This window comes from Lissotriton helveticus, chromosome 8, assembly GCF_964261635.1.
Source record: "Lissotriton helveticus chromosome 8, aLisHel1.1, whole genome shotgun sequence".
In the NCBI taxonomy this organism is placed as follows: domain Eukaryota; kingdom Metazoa; phylum Chordata; class Amphibia; order Caudata; family Salamandridae; genus Lissotriton; species Lissotriton helveticus.
Window position 1 is genome coordinate 1,505,496,596 of NC_136069.1, and position 8,474 is coordinate 1,505,505,069.

General features: G+C 41.1%; 1 long non-coding RNA gene across 1 annotated transcript; it reads right to left on the reverse strand.

Annotated features, from left to right (window-relative positions):
* Window positions 1-1,649: 1,649 nt before the first annotated feature.
* Window positions 1,650-7,039, reverse strand: LOC144773454 (uncharacterized). Its single transcript, XR_013599982.1, has 4 exons — window positions 6,998-7,039; window positions 5,616-6,605; window positions 4,234-5,223; window positions 1,650-3,843 (listed from the first exon to the last, which is right to left on the reverse strand). It is a non-coding gene; the product is annotated as an uncharacterized LOC144773454 (long non-coding RNA).
* Window positions 7,040-8,474: the final 1,435 nt, after the last annotated feature.

An 8,474-nucleotide genomic window follows, 5' to 3' on the forward strand; every position in this document is an offset into this window, starting at 1 on the left:
GCAAGTGGGGTGGCCATGCCCGGCCCCTTTCGGCCACAGATGGCCCGCCCTTTGCCCAGGCTTAGCCCGGCGCCCGCCCACGCGCGTCCCGCATTGCGGGAGTCAGCCACCGATTAAATGCGCCTGATGATGATGAGGGGGAGGGGCTTCCGGTCCGCTTGAGGCCCCCGCTGGTCTCTGGGCCTTTGAGTCCTCTGCCCCCGCAGAAACAAGCTTCTGGCGCTTCTGGCACGATGCGTCTCCCGCGGAGCGGGAGAAGCGAGCAGCTAAAGTATCCCCCGTAGCGAGGGGCTTCCGGTCCACTTGAGGCCCCCGCTGGTCTCTGGGCCTTTGAGTCCTCTGCCCCCGCAGTAACAAGCTTCTGGCGCAATGCGTGCACAGTATCCGATAGGACTGTTATTTCTGTACCATATTTCGTATTTCCCAGATAGTCCAGTTGCTCATACTTGACTTATATAAGAGCTGCTGTATTATAGAGATTTAAGACTGGCTAACCTTGAATGGTATGCCAATAATGGACAAGGTTTATCTAACAAACAGCAAAAAGCTTAATGCAGTTGAGCATGTTCAGTTACATAATTTGAGACTTAAAAACACCACTAAATCAAAGTGTTCTGTTATTAATATTTTTTTGATCTTATTTAAAATCTGTTTCCATCCGATTTTTAACAACTAAAAGGGGCCCAACGTGCCTCATTTTGATTACACACAAACTTTACAATCGATACTAAAAAGTTTTTAAGGCTTGACTGCAGGCAGCTTGTCAGCTATCGAAGACCTATTTGGACAAACCAAACAGAGAGTGGGCTTTGGGTCAGTCCCTTGCTCATGATTGGATGGTCTTGTTAGTCTCGGCTCCCTCCTTGATCTGATAGCATTCCTAGTGCCCACCACAGGTCCTTATGGAATATTTGCCTCTCATAAAAAAATATGCATTGCAAGATTGCAGCTCATGCGTCTGCTTGCCTCTGTACACATTGTGAAATACCACCCCCCATCGCGGAAAGTCATTTGTTTAGGTTTTGCCAATGTAAACAATCCCTAGCAATCCCAATAGTTCTGCTAGCAATTTTAAAGGTGTGAACTATTGGCTTTACCAGTGCTTCTTGTCTGTTCTTCCACACATCTGTGTGTGCTATTGCATTGCTCCTCACAAGCTACCTACGCCCACTTCTCCAAGACCCCAGAAACAGTGTCACTAAAAATCAAGTTACAAAATGCCCTTAGTTTATATCCAGACGAATGTAAACAGATTTGCCTTCTAAGACAGCAAGAGGAGGGTTGTAAGGTGTTCTCTAAACTCTGCTTACCACTTGCCCTTGCTTATGCTGCAAGAAACAAACACCACTAATTGACTTATTACTATTCATTCTCGGTCTGAACTCCTTTCGGGTCTTCGGGGGCTTTCATTAGCCTCCTATTCTAGAACCTCTGTCTATGAGACAGGGAAAAAAAGGAAATACCTTTTTCGTTTATCTTGAATTAAAGAAGCCTTTTTGTACTACGTTTGACACCTCTCTACCTTTCAAATAAATTCCTCTTTGTTTTCAAAATATTTTAATATGCCTTTCTTGTGCAAATGTCAAAATTAAGAGTGGATTCAAACATTCACGTTTACAGTCTTTTACAAACCAACTGTTCGGGGCTTTTATAGGGCGCTGTGCCAACAGACACGGGCATGTGGCAAGAGTGCCAACAGACAGCTGCTTACCGTGCCATCAGGAACACTAAATACAAATTGCTGGATAAGTGGTGCCACCTTGAAGCGACTCGGTCTAAATATCTGGCTAAAATCAATCTCTCTCCCACTTGCCCGTAAATTAATTTGACATTAAATCAAATACCTTTCAATCCCTTGGAATTTAAATGTAATCAAATACCTTTCAATCATTGCCAAAACTATATCAATGCTGTATTTTTAGTCTGCAGCCTTTTCTGCGCCCCCTTCAAAGAGCCTCGACCAAGATTAGATAATGCCAGCTTCTGCCAGTTTCACTTATACGGAGAGCAGAGGTAACCTCGTAACTGGAAAAACACAAACATATTTTAGCTTGAATCTATCATGACCCGTGGTTGCAAAAGCAAAGTCCCAAGCAGCGCAAATTATTTGGCAATTGAATTCAAGCGAGAACAATTCAAGCTGTATTTCAACATCTGTCGAAAGCGCCGAGATCCGCCCATGGGCCTGTGCGTGCTCAAAGTTTATTAGATTTCAGGCCGAGTCATAACTTTCATCTGAGTGTGCAGTTCTGTTGCCAAGTGCAGGCATGTGACCTGGCGCTGGCGTCCTCGTGCGCAGTCACTGTGCCAAAGGAGATTCATTTCTGTAATAGGAGATCTCAAACATCTTAATAAAGTTCTGCATTCCGCGCACTGTTGTAATTTCGTTTGAAATGAAACATCTGATCGATGCGTCAGAGAAAATGTTGCGCAACAAAGGCCCCAGGACGAATCATTCGTTTTCTAACTTTATGGAGCATCGGGGCACATAATTGCATACGTCAGAGCTGCAGAGATACAAGGGTACATATTATTTTCACTATAATTTTATTGTAATAAGATTAACATTCTAGTAACGAGTAATTCAGTTACCAGCTGGGTGAAAAAGCTGGCATATTCTAGTGACAAAGACAGAGGTCCTTTCTAGTGTGGGAAAAACAACTTTAAAAACAACTTTTCACGGTGTGGTACCTTCCTGGAAATTCTTCGCCTATAGGTTGTTCCTCAATTTGCCAGGCATTTATTTGTGTTACTAATTGAGCGGGAGTGAAACTGTTCAAAGAAGCAACCACAATTCTTTTCAAGGTGAACCACAAAAGTCACTAAATTAACCAGTGCTTAACTATGGTAAGTTGACAGTCAGGCTTAACCTAGAGGCAATGTGTGAAGTATTTATGTAGGACACAAACAGTAATGTAATAAACTCTTGGGCACCAAAATAACAAAAATCCAATCAGTTGAACCATAGATATGCAATTTCAAAGAATTAAGGAAAGAATAGCACCTAAAAGCCCAAAGCTTGGTGGTCGTGCAAGAATGGGTGAAAGTCACAAGGTCATGCTGATCACGATGGAGCCCGGGCCGGACACAGGGACCAGGTTAGTCCCACTGAAAAAGTTACCTCCTAAAGTCCAGCGCAGAGTCCAGTTCGCAAGGAGCAGGGAGAGCGTTGTGGGTGGTCATCATGTAACGCACAGTGCAGATCTCCCATTGTCAGTCGTCGCTGACAGGCTCTGTAGCACAAAGAATCAGGTTCCCATGAGCTTGGCGATGGCCGTGGGTGGCAATGGGCCCTTTCGCGGTCGTGAAGAGCCCAAAACGTCAGAATTTCTTCTCTTCCCTGCGAAGGAGCTCAGCTGATTCCACACCAAGGTTCCAGAGACTGGGAGGCCCCTCTTGGGAATCAGGTACTCACTCCAGCAAAGACCAGCAGGGCTCAGGCAGATCCGGTTGCAGCAGGTCAACTGGGTAGTTGCAGAGGCCTTTGGATCTTGCTGTGTCCATCAGCTCAGACCAAGAGGTCAGTTAGCTGGCATTGGAGTCACAAAATCAATAAAAAATGCAGCAAAAACTTTGTCGCAAACCCCTTTGCACAGCTTCAAAACAATGCGTTACAAGTTTTTCATGTTTAAATCCATTTTATTTGAAATCTTCATAGTTTGTCCAGTTTAACTTCATTAATCGCGATTAAGCTGTCCAAATATCCTCTAGCTTCACACAAAGTAATTGTGCCCATCCAGGCCTCTCATTATATTGCGTAAGGACATTTCATTCATGAATTGCAGCCACAATCTTATTCCCAATGCATTTCGAGCACCTTTAATTGCTCTTCGTCAGGGGAAGCTGTTGCAATAAAATAAAGTAAAACCCATGTTAATCCTCCATTTTTTCCCAGCATATTTAACTGACTACATACTGTAAACATAACCTTCGTGTTTCTCCCCCCTTGTTTCTATAACTGAAAAGTCTTCACATTAATTCGCCCACACTTACCCTTTAACTACAATCAAAAGTGTTGCTAAACGCGGTAACCTCCCCCTCTCCTACCTCGATGTTAAACCTGCCAAAATTGCATCCGCGTTATTATTTAAACTTAAACAACTGAACCGCCCCGGTAAGTTAAGACTGTCATAAATATCTCAACCACTGTTCCATAATGTGTGCTTACTCCCTGTTTCCCATCCTGTTGTAATTAAAATAAAACTATTAAATCTTTCGTGAACTAAAGGTTACCTGCTTCAAGATGCTAATCGTGTCTTTTCTGTGCCGTTTCGTTGCTCAACCTACCCTGATGGTTTTGCGCGCACTTTTTAAACTTTCGCTTCTGCGCAGATTGTACCTGTGTCATCATTACCTTCATTTCGAACTCCACCCCATCACCGATCAGCATATTATTAACCCCTGTGTTTCTGCCCTCAGTTTCAAACTCATTTTTACGACCTGATCGTTATACAAAACAAAATATGTGCTTTCCATTAAAACAAAACTGACCTGTGCACCAAATCATAACCATCAATTTAGACAAACTTAACATATATAATGTGTTACTACCAAATTACACAGTGAATTCATAGTGCATATTCGTGGTGAATCAAATCATTTTGTGCTTGTCCTTATGGTCACAATATGCTGTTTACGACGTAAAAATCTCATAAAAAGAAGAGATATCCACGAGTCTCTTGTATTTCTCCATGAAAATTAACAGCTTTCATCGTATGGACGTCCTATTTTTATATCCGTTTAATCTTGGTTTCTGATTTGATCTCGGGTGCATCACAGCTTGGGTGAGGAGAGAGTTTCATTGTAAATGCATGTGAAGGTAGCCGTTGCACACCTGTTTAGACATTATTTCTACCCTTTTGTAATTTTCTTCTTTGTTACGCGTGCAGTCAGGGACCGTGCCTCGCCTCGTTGCACGGGGTTATAGAATCAATAAAAAATGCAGCAAAAACTTTGTCGCAAACCCCTTTGCACAGCTTCAAAACAATGCGTTACAAGTTTTTCATGTTTAAATCCATTTTATTTGAAATCTTCATAGTTTGTCCAGTTTAACTTCATTAATCGCGATTAAGCTGTCCAAATATCCTCTAGCTTCACACAAAGTAATTGTGCCCATCCAGGCCTCTCATTATATTGCGTAAGGACATTTCATTCATGAATTGCAGCCACAATCTTATTCCCAATGCATTTCGAGCACCTTTAATTGCTCTTCGTCAGGGGAAGCTGTTGCAATAAAATAAAGTAAAACCCATGTTAATCCTCCATTTTTTCCCAGCATATTTAACTGACCTTACATACTGTAAACATAACCTTCGTGTTTCTCCCCCCTTGTTTCTATAACTGAAAAGTCTTCACATTAATTCGCCCACACTTACCCTTTAACTACAATCAAAAGTGTTGCTAAACGCGGTAACCTCCCCCTCTCCTACCTCGATGTTAAACCTGCCAAAATTGCATCCGCGTTATTATTTAAACTTAAACAACTGAACCGCCCCGGTAAATTAAGACTGTCATAAATATCTCAACCACTGTTCTATAATGTGTGCTTACTCCCTGTTTCCCATCCTGTTGTAATTAAAATAAAACTATTAAATCTTTCGTGAACTAAAGGTTACCTGCTTCAAGATGCTAATCGTGTCTTTTCTGTGCCGTTTCGTTGCTCAACCTACCCTGATGGTTTTGCGCGCACTTTTTAAACTTTCGCTTCTGCGCAGATTGTACCTGTGTCATCATTACCTTCATTTCGAACTCCACCCCATCACCGATCAGCATATTATTAACCCCTGTGTTTCTGCCCTCAGTTTCAAACTCATTTTTACCACCTGATCGTTATACAAAACAAAATATGTGCTTTCCATTAAAACAAAACTGACCTGTGCACCAAATCATAACCATCAATTTAGACAAACTTAACATATATAATGTGTTACTACCAAATTACACAGTGAATTCATAGTGCATATTCGTGGTGAATCAAATCATTTTGTGCTTGTCCTTATGGTCACAATATGCTGTTTACGACGTAAAAATCTCATAAAAAGAAGAGATATCCACGAGTCTCTTGTATTTCTCCATGAAAATTAACAGCTTTCATCGTATGGACGTCCTATTTTTATATCCGTTTAATCTTGGTTTCTGATTTGATCTCGGGTGCATCACAGCTTGGGTGAGGAGAGAGTTTCATTGTAAATGCATGTGAAGGTAGCCGTTGCACACCTGTTTAGACATTATTTCTACCCTTTTGTCATTTTCTTCTTTGTTACGCGTGCAGTCAGGGACCGTGCCTCGCCTCGTTGCACGGGGTTATAGAATCAATAAAAAATGCAGCAAAAACTTTGTCGCAAACCCCTTTGCACAGCTTCAAAACAATGCGTTACAAGTTTTTCATGTTTAAATCCATTTTATTTGAAATCTTCATAGTTTGTCCAGTTTAACTTCATTAATCGCGATTAAGCTGTCCAAATATCCTCTAGCTTCACACAAAGTAATTGTGCCCATCCAGGCCTCTCATTATATTGCGTAAGGACATTTCATTCATGAATTGCAGCCACAATCTTATTCCCAATGCATTTCGAGCACCTTTAATTGCTCTTCGTCAGGGGAAGCTGTTGCAATAAAATAAAGTAAAACCCATGTTAATCCTCCATTTTTTCCCAGCATATTTAACTGACCTTACATACTGTAAACATAACCTTCGTGTTTCTCCCCCCTTGTTTCTATAACTGAAAAGTCTTCACATTAATTCGCCCACACTTACCCTTTAACTACAATCAAAAGTGTTGCTAAACGCGGTAACCTCCCCCTCTCCTACCTCGATGTTAAACCTGCCAAAATTGCATCCGCGTTATTATTTAAACTTAAACAACTGAACCGCCCCGGTAAATTAAGACTGTCATAAATATCTCAACCACTGTTCCATAATGTGTGCTTACTCCCTGTTTCCCATCCTGTTGTAATTAAAATAAAACTATTAAATCTTTCGTGAACTAAAGGTTACCTGCTTCAAGATGCTAATCGTGTCTTTTCTGTGCCGTTTCGTTGCTAGGGTAGGTTGAGCAACGAAACGGCAGGATGGGATGGGATGGGAAACAGGGAGTAAGCACACATTATGGAACAGTGGTTGAGATATTTATGACAGTCTTAATTTACCGGGGCGGTTCAGTTGTTTAAGTTTAAATAATAACGCGGATGCAATTTTGGCAGGTTTAACATCGAGGTAGGAGAGGGGGAGGTTACCGCGTTTAGCAACACTTTTGATTGTAGTTAAAGGGTAAGTGTGGGCGAATTAATGTGAAGACTTTTCAGTTATAGAAACAAGGGGGGAGAAACACGAAGGTTATGTTTACAGTATGTAAGGTCAGTTAAATATGCTGGGAAAAAATGGAGGATTAACATGGGTTTTACTTTATTTTATTGCAACAGCTTCCCCTGACGAAGAGCAATTAAAGTTGCTCGAAATGCATTGGGAATAAGATTGTGGCTGCAATTCATGAATGAAATGTCCTTACGCAATATAATGAGAGGCCTGGATGGGCACAATTACTTTGTGTGAAGCTAGAGGATATTTGGACAGCTTAATCGCGATTAATGAAGTTAAACTGGACAAACTATGAAGATTTCAAATAAAATGGATTTAAACATGAAAAACTTGTAACGCATTGTTTTGAAGCTGTGCAAAGGGGTTTGCGACAAAGTTTTTGCTGCATTTTTTATTGATTCTATAACCCCGTGCAACGAGGCGAGGCACGGTCCCTGACTGCACGCGTAACAAAGAAGAAAATGACAAAAGGGTAGAAATAATGTCTAAACAGGTGTGCAACGGCTACCTTCACATGCATTTACAATGAAACTCTCTCCTCACCCAAGCTGTGATGCACCCGAGATCAAATCAGAAACCAAGATTAAACGGATATAAAAATAGGACGTCCATACGATGAAAGCTGTTAATTTTCATGGAGAAATACAAGAGACTCGTGGATATCTCTTCTTTTTATGAGATTTTTACGTCGTAAACAGCATATTGTGACCATAAGGACAAGCACAAAATGATTTGATTCACCACGAATATGCACTATGAATTCACTGTGTAATTTGGTAGTAACACATTATATATGTTAAGTTTGTCTAAATTGATGGTTATGATTTGGTGCACAGGTCAGTTTTGTTTTAATGGAAAGCACATATTTTGTTTTGTATAACGATCAGGTGGTAAAAATGAGTTTGAAACTGAGGGCAGAAACACAGGGGTTAATAATATGCTGATCGGTGATGGGGTGGAGTTCGAAATGAAGGTAATGATGACACAGGTACAATCTGCGCAGAAGCGAAAGTTTAAAAAGTGCGCGCAAAACCATCAGGGTAGGTTGAGCAACAAAAACGGCACAGAAAAGACACGATTAGCATCTTGAAGCAGGTAACCTTTAGTTCACGAAAGATTTAATAGTTTTATTTTAATTACAACAGGATGGGAAACA